At 41.1% G+C, this 23,312-nt stretch overlaps 1 long non-coding RNA gene across 1 annotated transcript; it reads left to right on the forward strand.

The window, feature by feature from the left end:
• The first annotated feature begins 507 nt into the window (after positions 1-507).
• LOC117532478 lies at positions 508-6,696 on the forward strand. The gene is made up of 3 exons (XR_004566864.1): positions 508-656; positions 749-830; positions 5,226-6,696. It is a non-coding gene; the product is annotated as an uncharacterized LOC117532478 (long non-coding RNA).
• Positions 6,697-23,312: the final 16,616 nt, after the last annotated feature.

Consider the following 23,312-nt stretch of genomic DNA (forward strand, 5'->3'; position numbering starts at 1 on the left):
GTCGCCCCCTAAAAAAAAACATTAGGAAGGAAGACATTTTTAAGGTACATTTAACTCCTAGACAGGAAGGTGTACAACTGATCCAAATGATTGAAAGGAAAAAGTAGATTTGGACGGTTCGATCAAAGCCCCTGCAGTCAAGATATTTAACCCCAAGTTGCTCCTGATGACATAAGAGATAAGATAAGACTTTAGATAGATAGATAGATAGACAGATAGATAGATAGATAGATAGATAGATAGATAGATAGATAGATAGATAGATAGATAGATAGATAGATAGATAGATATATAGATAGATAGGTAGATAGATAGATAGATATAGATAGATAGATAGATAGATATAGATAGATAGATATAGAGATAGATAGATAGATATAGATAGATAGATAGATAGATAGATAGATAGATAGATAGATAGATAGATAGATAGATAGATAGATAGATAGATAGATAGATAGATAGATACTGTTTAAACTCTCAATGAGCTCCTTTGTGTCTCTTTGTCTCTCCAGATTACTGAACCTCTCTCTGACCTCTGACCTCGTCCCGGAGCAGGATGTGATCGACGTCATCATCCACGTGGGTAGAAACCCGCAGGGTCGAAACCTCGCCTGGAAGTATTTCAGAGAAAAGTGGGACATCCTCAACGCACGGTGGGTCGATCCCTCACTCAAAGACTCACAATACTTGTACAACTTTGGAGAAATGGGACTAATAACTGTCTTTTCTTGGTGTCTCTGTTCAGTTACGGTGAAGCGTTGTTCATGAACTCGAAGCTCATCGGTGGAGTCACAGAGTTCCTGAACACCGAGAAAGAACTCAATGAGGTAAATACAAACAAATACATATCATTAAAGTCATATTTACAGGTAAGTTGGACCAATTGCAAACACAATAACCCTAACGAGCTTCACAGCTACAACAACGGGACGAGAAGGGAGTTTGGACGATGTAGACTTCTCACAAACTATCACGTATTGTTTATGAAAGTGTAAAATGATCCGTATTTCCGTCATTGTGTTTCCGATCTACTCCAAATTCGAATGGGTTCTGCCTTTTCTTATGCTGCACCCCTCCACCAAGTTTCATGAAAATTAAACAAGGTGTTCTTACGTTATCCGGCCGACAGATAGGAAAACCGAACCATAAAATAACCCTAAACCCTCTTGTTAGGTAACACACGTATTTCCCTCATCAATCTACACTCAATAACCCACAACAAGAAAGCAAAAACAGGATATTATTTGATGGAAATGTTTTAGAAATATCACATTGACATGAGATTCAGACCCTCAGGTTTCACCCATTTCGATAATCGTCTTCGAGATGTTTCTCGATTGATTTTGAGGCATTGTGTAATAAACCCATCTGATTGAATGTGGTTTTAAAATGAACAGTAAACACATTTTGTATATAATTATTCACTGCTGTAAAAGTCATGCCTGCAGAGCTCAAAGAAAGGATTTGGGTGAAGGCAACAAAAACAAATGTCTGCTGCATTGAAGGTCGCCAAGAACAAAGTGTCCTCAAGTGATTCCTAACGGGAAAATACTGAGGAATGGAGAGAGGAGGAAGTTAGTGAGAGGAGGCAAACAACACGTCTTGTATATACAGTCAACAGCTGGGCAGAAATAGTCGACTGGCCATCAGCATGCTGGCTTTCAAAAACAGGTGTATTACCAGCTAGGTTAACACATAGGAATTTGACTTATTTGGGTTAAGGTGCATATATAAAAACACATAATTAAAAATACATAAAAATAGAAAAAAAACAGAAATTCAAAACTGAGATAGAAAACTATTTTAAAGGTCAATGGCCATTTCTACTGATCATAACTCCATTGTTGAGGTCTTCTAGAATAGATTTCCATTGTTCAATGTTCCAAACTCACATTGGTTTCTCACAGCATCTCTGTATAGTCTGTGTATTCACTCTCTGTCCTAAACGGCTTGTTGGAGCTCCTGCCCCCCCCCCTGTGAGCCCAGTGGCCGTCTGCGAGACAGCGAGACACAGCACGAACACTCGGCGCATCCCGCCATCTCAGGGAGGAGAAATCGGCGGAGCTGCAGCTGAGAAAAGATTGAGTGTGAGGAAGTCCGCTGGATTGGTCGATTTGGACCAATCCACGGACTTAACGTAACGGCTCCACGGATTGGTCCATTTTGACCAATCCACGGCGGGGTCGTCGTTACGTCACTTGGTTCCCGGAAGAATCAATGGAAAAAGATAAATCTCGAACGAGGCGTTCTGGGGCAGCAGACAGGTCTTCTCTGTGTTAGAGTTTTACTCGCTACAGGGTGCACTTTGAGGGTTTGAGACTCTGCAGACCGTTCACATGCAGAAGAACCTTCATAACACAAGGGGACGGGTGAGAACCGGAAAAGCATGACATGGGAGCTTTAAGAAAACTATAAAAACATTGAAAAATATTTTAAAACACTAAAAAATATAGCAATATTTACATGAATATGAATTTGGTTGAAATCGTAGAAATAACATTGGAATAAAATATGTAGTGAAAAACAAGATATTGTAAACCATGTTGTGCATTAATGTACACAATGTTTAGATGTTTAATGTTTTAGAGGCTAAGATGTCCAAATCTGTTAATGATTATTCAGAGAGAATCAAGCCGAAATATCTACGCCACATATTTGTTCCTATTTGTTTAAAGTGTCTTAAAACTCCCTCGATGCTTCACCAGAAGAAGAAATGATTAATCAAGTGAAAGCAGAAGGAGAGTGTGAAGTGTCTCTTCATTTTATTTATTTCATTTGTTTTTGTATTGAAACCATTTTGTTCATGATTTGTACCTCTCCTGTTGGTATGGTAACAACGAGTCAGTGTGTGTGTGTGTGTGTGTGTGTGTGTGTGTGTGTGTGTGGTGTGTGTTGTGTGTGTGTGTGTGTGTGTGTGTGTGTGTGTGTGTGTGTGTGTGGGTGTGTTGTGTGTGTGTGTGTGTGTGTGTGTGGTGGGTGTGTGTGTGTGTGTGTGTGTGTGTGGTGTGTGGTGTGTGTGTGGTGTGTGGTGGTGGTGTGTGATTAAAATGGGATCCAAATGAAATGAATATTGTACCTTTTTTTATTTCAATTTTCGTCCAAAATGAAAGGGAAAAAGATTTACTGCAAAACAAATTTGACAAAAGGTTGAGTCACCAAGGGAAAGAAACTTAAAGTGTATTATAGAGGAGAAGATGGCAGGAAGAAGGAATAGATAAAGGAGAGAGAGAGCAGAGAAGTACAGTGCTAACGATATGAACATGTGCTTCAGTGAATCCGTCAAACTCTGGACAAGTTTCCTCCTCTTTACTTTGAAAATCACATTCATGCTCGTCCTTAAAGAAGTATCTCTGTAATACTTCACTTCTTACAAACTCTCCCTTCAATTAGCGTCCTTTCAGCAAGTCTCGCTTTGATAGCTCCACTCTCATTATAACCCTTTAAAACAAAGTTCCTCTTTAGAGTCGAACCTCTCCTTTAAAACACAGTTCAGCTTTCATAGCTCGCATTTTCTTTAATTGCCATTTAAAGAAAAGTTAAAACATCAAGAAACTATTAGTTTTGGAACTGCTAGCTGTCTCAAAATGTGGCAACACTCAGATAGAATAAGATATACTTAAGCAATAGCTCGCGACAGGCCGTGATATAATGAGCATATCCCACGGTCTGAAGTGAGCTATTGCTTTTATGAAACGGAACAAGTGTAGCAATATGAAAGAAAAATACACTCTAATTTAAATAGTTTTTATTAGTAAATAATGACGTTCAAAATAAAATAGTCCCTCCGTTGCCTTCTGCATGAAACATAGTGTGAGGTGGTTGCTATGCAACAACACTAACAGCTAGCGAACATATTAGACAGAGAGCGTTGATCCATTATTTGGCTGTTTATTTACATTAATGTGTTTGTTGCCGTTTATTGTGCAGCCACTGAAAACCTGTCCAGCATCAGTAGCATGCTTACGAGGTCACTTGTAGGTTGAGGTGGTTCTAGGCTGTTGGTCGGCGTGGTGAGAATATTGCTCCACTTTCTCCGGTCCCCGAGATTTGGCTTCCAGCAGCTCTGGAGAGAGCTTTCGCACCTGTGGCCACTAACGCTCATCATGTCTCTGCTTTGTTTCAAGACCCGCATCAGAAAGCTTTTGAATGGTGCTACTTTTCCAGTTGGTCTACCTGCTCTTCACGTAGCTCTGCATGTCGTCGTTTAGGTGCTTTCTGGAGATAGGCACTCCTCAATCCACTCCTCCATAGTGAGACCCCCCCGGAGGTCGAAGTTAATCTTAAATGTTTCTATCTTATGCTTTGTAAGTTTGTTTCGTAACGGACTAAATGCAAATATATTTATAAAACGGACAAGTCAAATCAAGCAATCTGATTGGTCGATAGCGTTTTTGCTGACCTTTTTGATTTTTGATTTGAAAACATCGTTGCTTGCTTTAAAAGTAGCTCAATTCATGAAGTCAAAGCTTGGAAAGTATCTAGATGTCTCTGCCCTAATGCCAAAGGAACCGCACACTGAATATGTGTCGCCGTTTGATGTCTATGTCTGGACCGCTGCGTAAAAAGGAGGGTTTCTGCCCCGTTACTTCTCCGCTGTTTTTTTGACCCAGTCTGAAAAGCAACATACATCGTATGGCACAGACTCTTAAACTCAATGATTGCTTTCTAAAACCGACCTTGTGTTAAAAGTCTACCACAAAGTGTGTCTGTATCCGGGTTGTAATTCAGCAACAAGCCATTGTTTTTGTTCATATTGAAGACGTTCTAACTGTGCATCTTTCTGGCGACTTTTTCGGTGACGTTGAGGAAAAAACAACCATTTTAAGATACAATACTTTTAAAACCTAATTCAATGGTTTGTTAGTTTCCTCAAACTCTATCATAATGTAGTGATTGTTTTCGCCTTGTGGTAGCTTCACTATTTCTCTTTCTTTTCACAGAGGTGTTTTTTTTCTGGTGTTCTAATAACTTTTCTGTCATCTCCTTTTCCTTCCTTCCTCGTTTCTTTTTCCTCTCCTTCCCTCCATTATCTCCCTCTCGTCCTCTCCTCTCCTCTTTTCCTATCCTCTCTTCATCTCCTCTCCTCTCTTCCTCTCCTCTCTCTTCCTATCTTCTCTCTCTTCCTCTCTTCCTATCCTCTCTTCCTCTCCTCTCTTCCTCTCCTCTCTTCCTCTCTTCCTCTCCTCTCTTCCTCTCCTCTCTTCCTCTCTTCCTCTCCTCAGTTAAAGGAGTTCATCCAGGCCAATGACCTGGGGGCGGGGCCTGCGATGCCTCGTTCTCTGGAGATCGTGGAGGGAAACGTCCGCTGGCACCGCCTCCACAGACGGCACTTCTTCCAGTGGCTTCGCAAATCTCCCAACTCTAACCTCGGCTAACGCTTCACCGGATAGCTAGAGTGAAGCGACTGCTAGCTTCCTGTTGGCACACTGCTAGCTTACAGACGAGGCAGTCGGATAGAAAAACTGGACGAAGAGACGAAGAGAGACATGGACTTGACTGGCTGTTCTGTTTTTAAGAAACTGGTTTGCAAAGGTTTTATTTCAGATGTCATTTTTCAAAGCTGCTAGCTAGTTAGCAGTCACTGATTCAGTCATGGCTAGCTATCAAATTAGCCTTCAAACCCCCCAAGGACAAAGAGAGAGGAATCTGCTGTCAGACTAACAACAACAACGTCCTGAATTTAAACCAAAACCAGCCGTTTAACAAACTTTTAATATTACAAATCAAACATTGCAGTATGTATACCCTACGTTTAAATATAAACACGTTTGAAAGACCCTAAATTGCCAATACACAACAAATACGATAAGAAAACTTTTTTAAATTGGCCAAACTGGATAGGAATAGTTGATAACAATGGATGAAGTTAGATGTTTTAGGTGAACCAACGTTGACAGAGTCCTGAAATCAGCCCAACTCTTCCCTCGGCTAACGCTTCACCTGCTAGCTAGAGTGAAGTGACTGCTAACTTCCTGTTAGCACACAACTAGCTTACAGACGAGGCGGTCGGATAGAAAAACTGGACGAACAGACATCAACTTGACTGGTTGTTCAGCTGGTTTTGTTTTAAAGAAACGTTTTATTTCAGATGTCATTTTTCAAAGCTGCTAGCTAGTTAGCAGTCACTGATTCAGTCATTGCTAGCTATCAAATTAGCCTTCAAACCCCCCAAGACTTAAGTGGGACAAAGAGAGAGGAATCTGCTGTCAGACTAACAACTGAAAGTCCTGAATTTAAAACAAAACTGACTATTTGACGAACAGTTTAACAGACTTTCAATATTACAAATCAAATAGGTCCGTATATGAACCCTACGCTGAAATATAACACATTTTAATGACCCTCACACAACAAACTTTGAATGCAAAACCCAAAATTGCCATTACATAACAAATATGATAAGAAAACTCTTCAAAGTTTGCCAAACTGGATAGCAGTAGTTGACTTAAAATTAGGGTTAATATTGACTTAAAACGCAAACCATCTTGACATACATGAAGGTTAGAAGTATGTAATGCAAACTTACATGAAGTTAGATTATTTTTTTAGGTGAAACCAATGTTGAAATTGTCCTGAAATCAGCCCAAATAGACCAGGGAAACGATGTTTTGTTCTTAACCCCCCCCCCCCCCCACCTTATCACCTGAATCTCCTCCTAGAGCACCATTGTGTTCTTTGTAACCAAATCTCTCTCACGGCCCGTCCACACAGCGGCGTGCGTTGAAAGCTTCACCATTCACTTTGAATGGGGTGACGTCACTTTTCGCCAAACTGCATTGTGGGAAGCGAAGCGGAGCTTTGCTGGCGTGGCTCGCTGCAAAAGTTTAGCAATGTTCAACTTTTGAAGCCTCGGCAGAAGCGTCAGCCAATCGAATCATATGCCAGTACAAGCTCTAGCCAATCAAACCGCTGCTTGTGTGTCCGGGGCGGGAGATTCATGTGATTGGTTGTTGGTCGAGTTTCAGACACGCCCACCGGCAAGCTTCAACGCACGCCGCTGTGTGGACGGGCCGTCAGAGGGGCGTGGGGAGGGGCTCCTTATTTTCATCTAAAGTAACAGACAGAGAATCAGCACTTTGGAAACAGGGCTGAAACAGAGGGGATTATGGGTAATGCTGCAATGATCTGTTTGGTGTTTCAGCCAATCAGAGACAGGCTCTGTATATATCTGAGACCTGAAAAACAGTATACTAGGGGACCTTTAAATTGGTTAACTAAAGATGTAGCTTGTATTTTTTCTGCTCATGTTGGCTCTAATCCAGATTCATCACTAACCAGAGACCTGACAGCAGAGATCCTTCCAGTGTGCGCCACATTAACCCGACGGACATTAAAAGGCAGATTAAGCAGCAGCCGTCAGCCGCATGTCGATCACTGAACAAAGATGTAATTAGCGCAACATGGACTCTGTGTCCTCTGATCACAGCTCTCAGCGGACTCATCTAGGCTCATTAACTCCCCGGCAACATCCAAACTGCTTTATCTTTCATTTAAAGAGCAGCTTTGGGGTTTTTCTCAGCACCCTAGTTTGAAAAATATCAACAGGTTTGGTTAGCTTTGTTGCTTCTAAAATGTACTTTGAGTGTAAAAGCTCACAGAGAACGCAACAGGGATGTTGTGTTAGGGGTGCAATTAAAAAAGGTTAAATTGAAAATAAGCAATCAAGGGTTCTCACATATAAGGCATAATGGGATGTAGGAACTGTGTAATGAAAAACAAACCTGACATTAATTAGAAATCTGCTAGAAGTTCGATAAAAAAAAACTGGAAATCCATCCTTTTTTTGTGGGATTTCCCACTGCTGCGTGTCAGAAATGGCTCTTTCTTTTAAAGTTGTACATTTTGTAATCCATTTATATTCCCCGAAAAGTGTCAAACATCATATTTCTGTTGACATTAAAATGTTTTCTAGCACTTACAAAATGTGGCCAAAACGGTTTGTTCTCTAGACTCTAAAGTCCCAATTTTACAAAGTAATTAATGTCCCCAGAAAGTATATATTTTACATCTGCCATTCAGACAAAAGAAAGGGAGTTCATGGCACTAAAAACCAATAGGGAACGTTTTAAAAAGTTTGCCCAAACCCAACCCGTCGGACATCTGTCAGCCAAAGAGTGTGTTAATTATTTTGTGAATTTGAATTCCAGAAAAGTGTCAAACATCATATTTCTGCTGACATTAAAATGTGTTTCTAGCACTCAGTGGCGGTTCTAGACCAATTTGACAGGGGGGCCAGTTATTTTCTGAGGGGGGCACAATAAATGCAGGACGAAAAAGAGAACTAGACAGTATGAAATAATTGCACATAAGAAAACAATGCAATACAGTTATTGGTATTTGTTTCAGTACACTTATTTATTTCAGATAGATCTTATAGTTATTACTGTTAGCTTCAGCTTAAGTTATAGTGCAATGTTTGCACTCACACCATATTTATATAAAAATAAAGGCAATGAACAGTTACATCTCTACTCTACATAAGGGTGTCTGCACAATCTCACATTACAGCAACAAAATCCTGCAGTTTTTGGCAAACCGAGTACCAGAAAATATACATTAAAAAAAAAAAAAAAACCTTTTCATTGTTAGGGGGGCCACAGGGGGGTCAGAGGTCAGTGTTAGGGGGATACTGGCCCCCCCTGCCCCCCTAGAACCGCCCCTGCTAGCACTTACAAGCCCTGAATTATGTAAATGTGGCCAAAACGGTTTGTTCTCTAGACTCTAAAGTCCCAATTTTGCAACATAATTAATGTCCCTAGAAAGTACATATTTTACATCTGCAATCAAGACAAAAGAAAGGGAGTTCATGGCACTAAAAACCAATAGGGAAAGTTTTAAAAAGTTTGCCCAAACCCAACCCGTCTGAGATCTGTCCGCCAAAGAACTTGTTCATTATTCAGTGAATTTGTAAAACCTGACAGAAAGTCCTAAGAGGGACTAAATGGATTTTTAAAATGACAGATTGTTGAGAATGAGCAGAGGATCTTAGTGTGGAAACCTGAAGAAAGTCAGAGCTGACAGATACCGAGTGACTGCAACTTTTGAAGATGACCAAATAGAAACTACAGAAGCACAAAACCATGTTGGACGAAGCACATCGGCCTCAAGCTGCTGAACACAAACTCAACGGCTAGCTTTCAATCCTTTAATGTTGTCAAAGAAGTTAGTGGAGGAAAGACAAGACAGTTGAGATCTGGTTTGAGTGTCAATTCAGAGGATGTTTTAAATGAAAGTGTTCATAGGGTAAAGAATTCAAGCCGAACCTCAGTGGACTTTACGGCTTGTAGGACACGAAGGACAGGGTTTTAAAAGATAACTGATTCTGCAGAGCAATGGATTTTGTCGTATCGAGTGATTGATATTGGAAATGCAAAGCCTGACGAACCTTTCGAGGCTTTGAATTCTCGTTCTGACGGAGAATTCAATGGACAACGCTGTTTCCCGATTGAAGAAATGATACTACGGATTCTTTGGCGAGATGGAAAATGGGGATTTTGCGGTGCGATAGATGCCACATCAGCACTTAAAGTTAAAAGAGTCAAATGGATTCTGCAGGGTGAAAACGTTTGGATATCTTCATCACCTTCTACATCTGAGGTGTAACGGATTCTAACGTTGGACTGAACTTACCGTGGATTCTGTGAAACGATGAACAGTACAACAAAAAATAGACTTCTCTCGGGGTCCAACTCCAAAGTCCAGATACATCTTTGCAGAGTATTGAGAGGAACAAAGGAATTGAAATGAATAAAACTGGACTTTTTAAAAGGTCTCGTGCGTTGAACCTCTTAGACTCGGCTTTGGTGTTAATAATTGAGCCATATATGAATTAATGGGCCTGCCTGCTTCTATACACTGTGTGTCCAGTGGTGTGTCTGTGTGTGAGTGTGTGTGATGACGATGATGATGACGAAGATGATGACGAAGGTAACAGCAGCAGTGCTGGCGGTCATGGTGATTTAAAACGATGATAATTAAAATGATTGGTCTTACGATCAGGACGATAATCTAACGATGACGGTTGAAAACTGTAACGTTTGTTGATGATGTGAAAAAGCTAATCAGTATTATTTTTGATTATTACGCTAAATATTTAGTGCATTTTGTCGGGGAATATGTCAGACATAAAGCACACATGTACAAAAAACACTGTTAAACAATTATGATATAAAACAATTGAAATGTGATTTTAAGATGTTGGAGGAGATGTTGTTCATGATGATGATGAGAAGGACCAAAATGTGACGGGAACAGGAAGTTGCAGAGACAAGTTTAATTATACTTCCTGTATGCACTGCTGTGGTTTCCTGTGTTTTCTGATTGGAAGATATTAAAATGGTATTTACCTTGTGTGTGTGATCCAGTCTGAGTCAATTAAAGATGCAAAAAGCACGTTGTGATGTCTTCTCTACATCACCATGTGTCCCCGGTGTGTCGGGGAACTCACGCAGCGTCAGAAAATAAAACCCTCTCTCTTTTCCTCCGTACCCAAATCTCTAAAAACGGGGAACAACGGAGCTGATCCAGATTTGCGTCCGATATGACGTAATATCTGAAATGTGGACCCACGGCCCAATCAGAAACGTTGTTATCAGAAACAATGCCTGACTGTTTTGGACGTAATATGGTCGGTGTTTACATTAGCATCGCTAACACTCAGAGCTAACCTGTACTGGAGAGCATGTGTGTGAAGAAGCAGGAAGTAGAAAGGAACTCACCTTGTGGTATAACCGGCAAGAGAGAAAGCCTTTGAGCTCCAGACTGTTTCAGAGAGAATCCTTGATAATCCATGATATGGCGTTTCATCACGGCAGCATTTAGTTTAGACAGTAGCTGCCGGGTCCCGCATGAGCTCAGACCCCTCCTCTTTAAAGCTTTATACCCAATCAGCACTTTAGAAACAGGAAGTGGAATAGAGGGATATGAGGCATGGCTTGAATGATCTGTTTAGTATTTGGAGCAAAACCCTTCATAGACATGTTATTTATATATTTTTATATATCTGAGACCCATGCTATTGCATGATGACCTTTAAGGAACAATTAGGTTTCATACTGAATTATTAAGTAGAAATAAGTGGACCTTGAATTCCTGACTTTAAATAATTGTGAATTTGTCTTTTTGATTATGAATCCTTATGGTTTCAAGATTTAAAAAAAAGCTTTTTAATGACTTTCTGACAGCTATTATTTAATGTATTTTTCATAATGGTTCCTCCAATCTCTGTATTAACCAATAACTAACAAACGAGTGCAAAACATGTCACTGCCAAATTTGCCTCAAACAGAAACTTCCCTTTACACTAAATACTTTAAACTCGCTTTAGACTCGGACAAACAACCCATTAGCTTTGATGCTATGTCCACTTTCGCGTTGTAGACTGCTGGTCTTTATTTTTCATTTACAGCTGCTGGAAATCGCTGTCTGACCTTTTTTTGTAAGCTTTATCTTCAACATTTCTACTCCCCTGCTGGTGACAGCTCAACCCTCCAGAGACACTTCTTGCTCATAGGCGGCGCGTGAGGCTCAGGTTTGGGAAGGCTAAATAACTTTTTTTTACCTGACGCTGCCCGCCTCCAGCGTCTATAGAAAAGAGATCAACTCAGTGAAAGCACCGCCTGCTGACCAATCAGAGCTCAGTGTGCGGGGTTTAAATCTATCAAGTCATATTACAGGAGAAAGGAAACCGCAGTAGCCTGCAGAGAAGACGCCGACGTGTCGCACTTATCATTCATATCACATCATCAATCAGATCATCGGTCATATAATATCATAATATATCATATATTTCCGTCATATATTATAAAAACAATATTTCCGTCTGAGTCAGCTTCTCGAGCCGTATCTGGCCGTGCAACACTTAGTCACTTAGTCATTGTCACACATACACTCACATATTAAAGTCAGATCCACTCGTGCCTTAGATGGCAGTGATATCATAAAACTGAAAAAAGAAAATATTCAAACACTAGTTTATTTATTTTTTAACGAGTTGTTCTGTATTCTCCTTGCAGCAGCTCTGTGGCTTGTATCCTGGATTATATGTTTAAATCATGGATGTTTAAAGTTCATATTTGTCTGATATTAGTTTACTTTTCATTAATGAAGTATGACGCTGTGCTGTCTTTGTCCCTGTTTGTGATTGGTCAAATGTTGCTAACCCCGCCCCTTTCACGAACGCGCTCTCAGCTGGAGAGAGAAACCCTGGCTTGATTTACCGAGTTGATAACCAGCGTCGTAGGACCGCTTAGCGTTTGTTATATCCAGGTATGTTGAACTGGCTTCGTAGTACAGGGCACAGGTGGCTGCATAGCGCTAATGTCAAAGACACAAACATTATAGGGTACATTATATTTTTTATTTTACCAGGATGCAGTGACACAAATATTTGGGAAGGCTTAGCCATAGTACCCGCCGCCCCTGTTCTTACTTCCTTTTAATAATAAAAAAGCGAATTTAAAAATCACTGTGATGCTATTTTTAGATGCACAAAGGCATGGTTAATGTTTGGACTTTGTCATAGCAAGTATTAGCTTTGTTGGAACAAGTAGTTGTTTCAAAGTTAGTATTAGTAGATTATATCAGTCTGATATTTTCCCAGTATTTCAGATGTTGGCATTCAACAAAGTGAACAGTCAGATGGAACATTTCTCCAAAAGATGTCACAACAAACCACATCTGGCAGGTGTTTTATTATTCAACTTCAGCGACTAAACATATGAGGAGATTGTCAAACGGGAATCAAAGCAGCGACTTCCAGAGCTCTGTGTGTGTGTGTGTGTGTGTGTGTGTGTGTGTGTGTGTGTGTGTGTGTGTGTGTGTGTGTGTGTGTGTGTGTGTGTGTGTGTGTGTGTGTGTGTGTGTGTGTGTGTGTGTGTGTGTGTGTGTGTGTGTGTGTGTGTGTGTGAGTGTGTGTGACACCTCTCAGTGATGAACGACTACAGTGTTTACCCCACAGCATCATGGGAAATCACACAGCGTGGATACACACTGAGATGTTGCTGTCTCTCTGTGTGTGTGTGTGTGTGTGTGTGTGTGTGTGTGTGTGTGTGTGTGTGTGTGTGTGTGTGTGTGTGTGTGTGTGTGTGTGTGTGTGTGTGTGTGTGTGTGTGTGTGTGTGTGTGTGTGTGTGTGTGTGTGTGTGTGTGTGTGTGTGTGTGTGTGTGTGTGTGTGTGTGATTAATGGCACTGGGTGTGGAAGTGACAGAGAGGAATGAGCTGAACAGATGATAGGGACCGAGTCGCTCCGCCAGTTCAGCCCAAAACCAAATTGACTCTGTCGGTTTGTCTCGGGGAAAACGCAGAGTTCATAACCGAGACAAGGAGCTGCTGGAAGGAGAGGTGGATAACTACAGAAGGATCTAACCAGGTTTATGGATTACTTCATCAGGATTCCATTACAGTCACATAAAGAAATCAGATTACTGTTACTTTTCTAAAATATGGGGATAGCTAGCAGGATATCAAAGTTAGTAAAAACCTAAAAAGAGCATATAGTGTTTGTTGTAAAAGGATCAGATGTTATCTCTTCTCTAAAATCCTCTTTTTCATGTCTCTTCTACATCAACATAGAGAGACTCTAGTGGCGCATTTCCACTATAGCGCGGTTTAAGCATGCCGTGCCGGGCCGTTTTTGGTTGCGTTTCCACTCGGCGTAGTTCCGGCTAGCGGGTACTTTTCACAGTTTTTCTGGCTCTCCAAAATCGAGGTTCTTTCCGGGCCAACAACCGGGCTGAGTATGCTGAACTAGAGAGAGAATCGCTGGCAACTACAACAAAATGAACATATTTGACCGTGATTTAATTGTAATACACGTTTCAAAATGATGCCGAAGTAACAACATACTGATACCGGTTAGTAAAAACCATGAATTAATGCTTTGACAAGTCTACAGACAGACGGCAGAGAAACACCTTTTAAAATGCTTGTTTTCTGAATGTAGCTTGGCTAAGCTAACGCAGTATATGCTCCGACCGTCCACGCTCACAACAACGGCCTACAGACATAAATAAAGCAGCGACTGTATTCGCCATGACACAGGCAGTCTGTGGTTTGTACTTGTTTAACTTCTGTCTAGTTTCTGAACAGATATGAGGAGCTGTGAGCTCTGAGTGCTAACAGCTAACGGCTGATGTTGGTTTTGTGTTTCGCATTGAAGATGACGTCATGGCTCCGCCTACACTGCGTTACTATAGTTACTGCCCCAGTTTCTAAACTGTAACGGCCCGTCTACACTACAGGCATCGAAAAATGCTTTCAACGCTTCGCCCATTCAGTTGAATGGGGTGACGTAGAAGATTTTTAAACTTCGCCGAACTGCATTGTGGGGAGCATGGCATGGCTTTGCAAGCATCACGAGCATCTATCGGCATCAAAAGTTGAACAATATTCAACTTTTGAGGCTCGATGCTTGGCATCAGCCAATCAAATCCCGTTTATTCAAATCTGCCAGTACAAGCGCTAGCCAATCAAACCGCGTGTATGCTGGGAGAGACTACGCAGGTCATTTCCTCATATTCAAAAAAATGGAGGGAAAATTGATTCTAGCGGTAGTGAATCACCCGGTGCTGTATGATCAGTCTCTGTTCATCTACCGGGATACAAACCGGAGGAGCGAGGCATGGAGGGAGGTGGCAGAGACAGTGGGGGAAACTGGTAGGTTTTCGCCTGTTTGGGGATTTTATATCCAGTTTACTTCATTTTAACATTGCTATTGCTTTGTATGCCGGGGGCGGGCGGGAGATTCCTGATTGGTTGTTGGTCGCCTTGGGCACGAGAAATCGCCAAGCCTCAGACACGCCCAGCTTCAAGATTCTTTGACGCCTGTAGAGTAGACGGGCCGTAACGGTACGTCCACACGGCAGCTTTAAACAAATCTTCCAACGCTTCTCTGCCCATTGACTTTGAATGGGGATGACGTCACTTTGCCTCGCTTTTCGCCGAACTGCATTGTGGGGGAGCGAAGCGAAAATTTCCAGGATTTTCAGGATTCAAAAGTTGAGCAATGTTCAACTTTTGAAGCTGAGCTGGAAGCGTCAACCAATCAAATCACGTTTATGCAAATCTGACAGTACAAGCGCTAGCCAATCAAACCGCGTGTAAGCAGGGAGAACCAGACCGCAGTTCATTTCTATATTCCAAACGAGAAATTACGGTAGCAAATCACCCGGTTCTTTACGACCAGAACTAACGGGATACAAACCGGAGGAACCAGCATGGAGGGAGGTGGCAGAGACAGTGGGTGAAACTGGTAGGTTTTCGCCTGTTTGGGGAGTTTATATATATATATATATATATATATATATTGCTCGCATAAAATCCCCGGGGTTTTTTGCTTTGTTTGTCGGGGGCGGGAGATTCATGTGATTGGTTGTTGGTCGCGTTGCTCGCAAAAAATCCCCAAGCTTTCAGACACGCCCAGCTCCAAGATTTTCAAGATTTTTGAAAAGCTGCTGTGTGGACGTACCGTAATGGAAACGCAGCATAAAGTGAGCCTGGTCTAACGAGGCCTAACTATACCGTACTAAGCCGTGCGAGGCCCTGCAGTGGAAATGCGCCATACAAGTCTCAGGAACAAAGACCCCCTCTCTTTCTGTATATTTCTGAGACCTGTAATATATTGAGGGAAAATAGTATAATAGGGGACCTTTGAAGTGTGAGTCGATACGCCTACTGCCTGGATCTGCTCTAATTCACTTTCTTTGCTTCATTTGTTCTGGTTTTAATTCAGCAGGTGAACCTGTGTGTTCATTCAATAGTGTGTGTGAGCTTCACTGTGTGTGTTTAACTAAAACGGAGCATTTTCTGTCATCTCAGATTCTATTTGTGCTTTTCAGACACAGATGCTGTGATTGTGGTTGCTCGAAGCAGTCAACCCAATACTTTTAAACAAGAAATATGTCCAGTTACAAGTTGCAAGTACAATATGTACAGCTTGTTCTTGCTTTGCACCATTATTCTATATTCTCTTATTGTAACCCTGGTCATTCTTGTTCTGCAGCATCATTTACATCCCCTTAAATTACTTTGCTTTAAATTGTTAATGAAGGTCTCCCTTTTCACATGCAGTATTATTAAGAATTAATTCACATTAAAAACTGATTTTTTTTATTTAACTGATTTTTTTTTACCTCAATGCAAAATGAACTACTGCAAGAACTGTAAGACAAACCATTACTTAAAGCATTAGATCTAGAATGACTTATTTTGAAGTAAATCCCCAGTAAACTCGATATTTGTTGTGTTATTTTTGTGCTATTCTTTGTGGAAGAGAAAGTGCAGAAAGAAAGGAAGTTAAGAGGAAGAAATAAAGACAGAAAGGGGTTTTTAAAAAATGAGTTTACAGAAGGCAGGAGAGATAAATGAGAGAAGAAGTGAGGAGGAGGAACAGCTGCAGAGAGGAGGTAGTTATTATTCTAAATGTCTTCTGTCTGTTCATAAGAATCCCATTTTAGATAACACACACACACACACACACACACACACAAACTGTAATTTACTTTCTGGTAGCAAGAATAATCCACAGTTTCCATGGCAGCAGTTTAACTTCGGTTACTGCAGACTCACTTAAATAATCACCGTGTGACAGGATGTTACTGAGCTGAATTAAACTCTAAAGACGTTATAACTTCTCTGCGTTATCCAATCAGGTCAGACTTTATTATTTCAAGCTGGTATTTAAGGTTCACGGTGAGATAAGGCTGCAGTTATGAGGCTGCAGTGCGAGGAAACGTGGCGTTACTTAACCCTGAAGTTAAGAGATGTTGTTCTAAACGGGGTGTTTTTTACAGGAAAAGCGATGCAAAAAGTCACATTTTTAGCAAGAGTCAAGTAAGAGGGAGGTGAAGGAAGGATACAGGGTTATAGATACAATATTTAATACATTTACTTATTCTGATAAAATAAGGATGGGTTAGAAAACACAATCAAAAACAGATAACTATTGTAAAAAAATGGGAAAATAATTTAAAAAAAATGAAAAACATATAAAACTTAAAGGGGACCTATCGTGCAAAATGCCCTTTCTGATGTCTTCTCTACATCAACATGTGTCCCCGGTGTGTCGGGGAACTCACGCAGCGTCAGAAAATAAAACCCTCTCTCTTTTCCTCCGTACCCAAATCTCTAAAAACGGGGAACAACGGAGCTGATCCAGATTTGCGTCCGATATGACGTAATATCTGAAATGTGGACCCACGGCCCAATCGCGATCGACCGGTAGATCGCGGGGATATTCCCAGTCGATCGCGAGATGTGTCTAAAAATAGAACAACAACATTCTGTTTTATCGTTAATGTCCTATAACATAATCTTCCTGTGCCAGAATAATGCACTTGAACGCATCAAAGCTTTGTGATTGGCTGGCGTGACCCCATGTGTCGGGGCGTGGCTGATGGGCAGTGGGCACTAGTTCGCTAACGTTGTCCGTATCAACAGGAGTGACAGTCCGCACACACACAAGACCGCAATTATGGCAGAAGCAAAACATATATAATTCTCACTCCGAGTGGCAGGATGATTATTTTTGTATCTATTCCAATTCAAAGTCGATCTGTCTCATCTGCAATGCGAGCGTGGCTTTATCGAAGAAGGGTAATTTAGGAGCGGCATTTCAAAACAGTGCACAAACGCTACGAGACGGAATTCCCTCCTAATTCTGCCCTACGCTCCAAAAAGGGGAGGGGCCTGAGAGGACAGCTAAATGCACAGCAGTCCATTTTCACCAGGCCCAACAACAAGAGCAAAGCTGCTACCAGAGCATCTTATCTTGTCAGTCACGTTCTTGCCAAACACATGAAGTCTTTCAAAGACGGCGAAGTTGTGAAAGAAGCATTCCTGGAGGCTGCCGACGCGCTTTTTGGGGACAGTAAAAATAACAGTAACATTTCAACAGGTTTTTGACATAATAAAAACTCAAGTTAGATACCGTTATTAATCAGCTGTAAGTTTGAGTTTGTTTGAACTTATTCATTATAATTATTGTACAAAATGGTATAAGAATGCAAACTTAAATTGATTATAGTCTATTATCAATTCAGGTTAAGAAACTAGTGTTGCTTGCATCCTATTTTAAAGGCATTTCTTTTTATACTCTATTAAAATGCAACAAAAAAAGGGTTTGATTCTATTAATGTTGACTTTTTTATTGCACTTTGGCAGCAGATTCCTGAGTAGCTTCAGATCTGAGTTGTCTTATTAGTAAGCCTCATTTATACTTTTGTAGCAACACTATTTTTATATAATGGCAAAAAAAGGGTTCTTAGTCTTTTCTTTTTCCCTGTGTCATATGTGGCAGCACTGTTCAATGGTTCTTGAAAACATTACCCACTGTAGTGACGTGTGAATAAACTCCAACTCTGTATCAACAACACTGTTGTGTAACTTCAGTTAAATACTTGTATGTGTGTAGTTTAGAAAGAGGTAAGATAAAGGATCTGCAGTATTTTATGAAGTATTAATCGTACAAAGGTCAGTTTTATACAAGTAGAAGTGTGTATTTACCTGGCTGTCAGTAATGGCTACGCCTCTCTATTTGGACTGGTAGATCTCGGCAGACTGGCAACTTTAAAAGTAGCTCTCGGTTAAAAAAAGGTTGGGCACCCCTGGTTTAGACAGTAGCTGCCGGGTCCCGCATGAGCTCAGCCCCCTCCTCATTTAGCTTTATACCCAAATCAGCACTTTAGAAACAGGAAGTGGAATAGAGGGATATGAGGCATGGCTAGAATGATCTGTTTGGAGTTTTGAGCAAAACTCTTCATAGACATGTTTTTAATATTTGTATATATCTGAGACCTCTGCTGTTGCCTACAAATAGCATGATAGGTGACCTTTAAATAGAATAATAATGTTACCGTGTATTTAGTAAAAAAAAAGATTCTATCACTAATAATAATACTGATACATTGTATGTAAAGGATATATATATATAATACATTTAATTATTCTTATGAAATAAGGATGGGTTAGAAAAACACTAACAGATTTCTACTACAAAAAAGGGAAAATAATTCAAAAATATAAAAACAAATAATATATGACTGATAACAACAACAATAATAATACAGTTTATTTATTTAAAATAAATATTCACTTGTACTTCCATACCTAATAATAATAATGATACATTTATGTAAAGGATAAAGCATTGTTCAAGGTATTTAAAAACACTTAATGTAATACAGGTTAAAATGTATTAAATAATGTTCAAAAAGCTCTTTATTTGTCTCGTACTACCTGTGCTGCAGCACCTCTTTTCACCCTCTGTCTGAAACCAGAGGCCAGTCTGCTCTCATTGGTTAGCTGGCCGGCTCTGTTGTGATTGGTCAACCGCTTAGAGATGTCCCGCCCCTTAGCCTATCACGTACAATGAGTTGGAACCAAGCGGCAAACTCTGGGGAAGAGCCGGGACGCCAATACGGAAGTGCCACACACTGCAGTTCATCTAGTGGCCAGTAGGAGCAGGCTGCAGAAGGGAGCAATTTCCATAGACCCCCATGTTAAAATGCCCAACTTTACAGCAGAAATAAACATGTTTGCATCGTGGTTCAAAAAACCATATTCTCTGTATAGTTAGATTCCCCCTTCATGACTACTGTGTGGTGGGTGAATCTTTTCTCAACTCATCTGTTTAATTCATATTAAGCCTTAAAGCTTTTGCATAAATTAGGGTGTGGTCACTTTGATGGACATGTACATGCCTCACTGTCAGCTAACAGCAACTTGTTCACTCTGCTAGGCTACAACCATAGAGGCTACAACGTTATAGTTGTAGTTACAGTACTGTACTTGACCCTTTAGCCGTGTTCGTGGTGATTGTGCCTTTTAGGGAATATTGTTACAAATACCAGACAATTAAAATGTCGTGCTGTGCGCTTGAATGTACTAACAGAACTTCCAAGAAGTCTAAAATGATAATATTATACATGTTAACCCCGTTCGCAGGTGTTTGTGTGCTTGGTAGCTTAGCTTGCTACTTATTAGCCAGCTAAGGCAGGGTTGCCAACTCTCACGCATCTGGCGTGTGACACACGCTTTCACTCTCAATCTCACGCTCTCACGCTGCCCAAACTATTCTCACGCCAAAAACAAGATGAACCGGCGATCGTTTTTGGTTGGTTATTTACAATGTTGAGTTGACAGCTGCTCAAGCTGTGGATCCGCTCCCTCCCCGCCCCCACCACTCTTAACAACGTTAACAGACAGCATAGCAGTGGGAGCCGGTTGGTCAATCCCCGACCCGTATTGCGCATGCGCAGATCCAGTAGAAATGATAACAATGTAAAAGTCTGCTGCTTGTTGTTCTACTTGGCCAACATGTGTGTGTGTGTGTGTGTGTGTGTGTGTGTGTGTGTGTGTGTGTGTGTGTGTGTGTGTGTGTGTGTGTGTGTGTGTGTGTGTGTGTGTGTGTGTGTGTGTGTGTGTGTGTGTGTGTGTGTGTCTCACGATAATTAGTTTTGTTGGATACATTTTCCCGGAAATGATTGCGATAAACGATAATATTGTCGCCACCGTTGTATGACCATTTTAGACCACAGAATAATGATAATATATAATAATAATAATTCAAGTACATCCTTTCAAACTGCCAGTCACATCCTCATGTAAATGTAAATGTATTGAGTTCATTTTAATTTATCGTACGATAAGTTAATTAATTGCTTATCGCGACAGGCACACAATAAAACAGTGGAAACAAACATGTGTTTGACTTTCATTAGTGAATGAAACTTTGTGACCTTTATAGTCTGTGTCCAATATTGTGTATTTGTATATATTATTGTATATATATATCCTATATATTTGCTAAGGTCCCGCTGCTGACCCGATAGCAGTCATTTAGTGCGCATATGTGTAATTAAACCATGAATTAAACCCATGATATCAAAATCTCACTCCAGCCAGGTACCCAAAGTTGGCAACCCTGAGCTAAGGACGTAACCCTTTATACATACATATACATTTAGTTTATGATTCAGCCTTGGGTAAGACTTTTATAGTCTATGGCTATGACGCCCATAATGGTAAACGGGAGCAAATGTTAATAGGGGACCCAATTATCCCAGTGGTGGCCGCCGGAGCTAACGGAGCCGCAGGGGGCTAGCTCCAGCCGGCGTCCCGGAGCTAGCCCACTGCGGCTCCGTTAGGTCCGGGCGGTGGAGTCCGTCTTTTCTTAACGTGTGAATGACAAGCATTAAGAATAACAAAATATAGCTAACTCTCTTACAGATTGCCTCATTTGATTATGAATGTAACGTTTATATAGGGGAACTACACTGTTAGCAGTAACTTGGTATGCATGTATTTCATGTTAGCTTAGCTTCTTAGCCTGAGCTAGCTCTGTTTACTTCCAGTTCGGAGGCAGCAGGTCCCGCCTCGGCTCCGCCTCTTTGCCCTTATTTGGAGCAGGCGGAATTAGACTCTGACGTCACAGTCGAGCCGTTAGTGGCCGACTCCGCCTACTAAGGGCTTCACGGCAACTCTAAAGAATCCTATGGGTGACGTCACGGACACTACGTCCATTTATATATACAGTCTATGGTTGGAACGCTAGCCAATAGGAGCGCGAGTGTCAGGAACTAAACTACTGAATCAGCGTTGTATGGAGTTATGTTATATTATTATTATATAAAATTATGGAAACACTGACTCAGGATTTATGCAAAAACCTTGGAGCACAGGAGTGTTGCCATGGTGAAGAGGCATGAAATCTGTTGCTGCTAAACCCAGACGGAGGTGGACGTGTTTCTTGAGTCTTCTGAGAGCGTGACCTCAAGCCTGGGTTTAATTACCTTTTGATGATATGTTAATTGTTTTCTTACAGCAGCAGCAGTGGGTTTTCAGGGAGTGCATGTGAGGTAAAGTAACGTAAAAATATAATATAATAAATATATACATATAATAATATTTAGAAAGGACCAAGAGACACTTTACATGTTGAGAATATAATTAATTATAACATTAAAACACACTTAAAATATACAATATATCTCATTTGTATTTTTTTGGTGTAACTGTAACCTACACACACACAGACACACACAGACACACACATACACACACGCATACACACACACCAGTTTTCATTGTGAACGAAGCCAAACAGGAAATGAAATTAATAATGTTTGCAGTGACGAGGAAAATAAAGAATATGTAGTGTGTGTGTGTGTGTGTGTGTGTGTGTGTGTGTTTGGCTTAGAGGGAAATCAGCTCAACTTTCATTCATATTGAAATCAGCCAGCGAGCGAGAGGAGAAGAAAGGAGGATTAGAGGAGAGGAGATAAGGGAGGAGGAAGTGAGGAGTCAGTGTTACACCCTTTTCACTGTTGCTGTCAGAGAGAAAACTAATCCACTGTCCCACACACACACACACACACACACACACACACACAGAAAAATACCTCTTTAGTTTCTTTGGAAAATACATAAACGACAGTAGCACATCAGCACAAAACCCACAAACACACTGCACTCACTTAGACACACAAACACACACACACACACACACTGCACTCACTTAGACACACACACACACACACACTGCACTCACTTAGACACACAAAACACACACACACACACACACACACACTTAGACACACATACGCTAAAGAACACTTGAACACACTTGTTCACCGTTTTTCTGATTTGTTCTTGTTTTGTGCCTGAACACATAAAAACATCTGATGGTCCATCCATCCATCCATCTTCTCCTCTTATCCGTGGTCGGGTCTCGGGGGTAGCAGTTCCAGCAGAGAGCCCAAACTTTCTTTCCCCTCATCAACCAGCTCTGACTGGGGGATCCCAAGGCGCTCCCAGGCCAGCGAAGAGATATAATCCCTCCACCTGGTCCTAGGTCTACCCCTTGGTCTCTTCCCAGCTGGACGTGCCTGGAACACCTCCCTAGGGAGGCGCCCAGGTGGCATCCTAACTAGGTGCCCGAACCACCTCAACTGGCTCCTTTCGACGCGAAGGAGGAGCGGCTCAACTCCGAGTCCCTCCCTGATGACCGAACTTCTCACCTTATCCCTAAGGGAGACACCAGCCACCCTGCGGAGAAAACCCATCTCGGCCGCTTGTATCTGATGGTGCAAAGCTTAAACACACACACACACACACACACACACACACACACTACTTCACTGTTTCTCAGATTTGATTTGTGTCTAAGTGCATTTCAAATGTTTTTCTGACCTTTGATTGTGTGAAGATGAGGCACACTGATTGACTTGACATTAATTATGACCAATCAATAGCGAGCCTGTATTATTTAGCCAATCAGGATGAATAAACCAGGTGGCACACACACGCACACA

The sequence above is a fragment of the Gymnodraco acuticeps genome, unplaced genomic scaffold, assembly GCF_902827175.1.
Source record: "Gymnodraco acuticeps unplaced genomic scaffold, fGymAcu1.1, whole genome shotgun sequence".
NCBI classification, from domain to species: Eukaryota; Metazoa; Chordata; class Actinopteri; order Perciformes; family Bathydraconidae; genus Gymnodraco; species Gymnodraco acuticeps.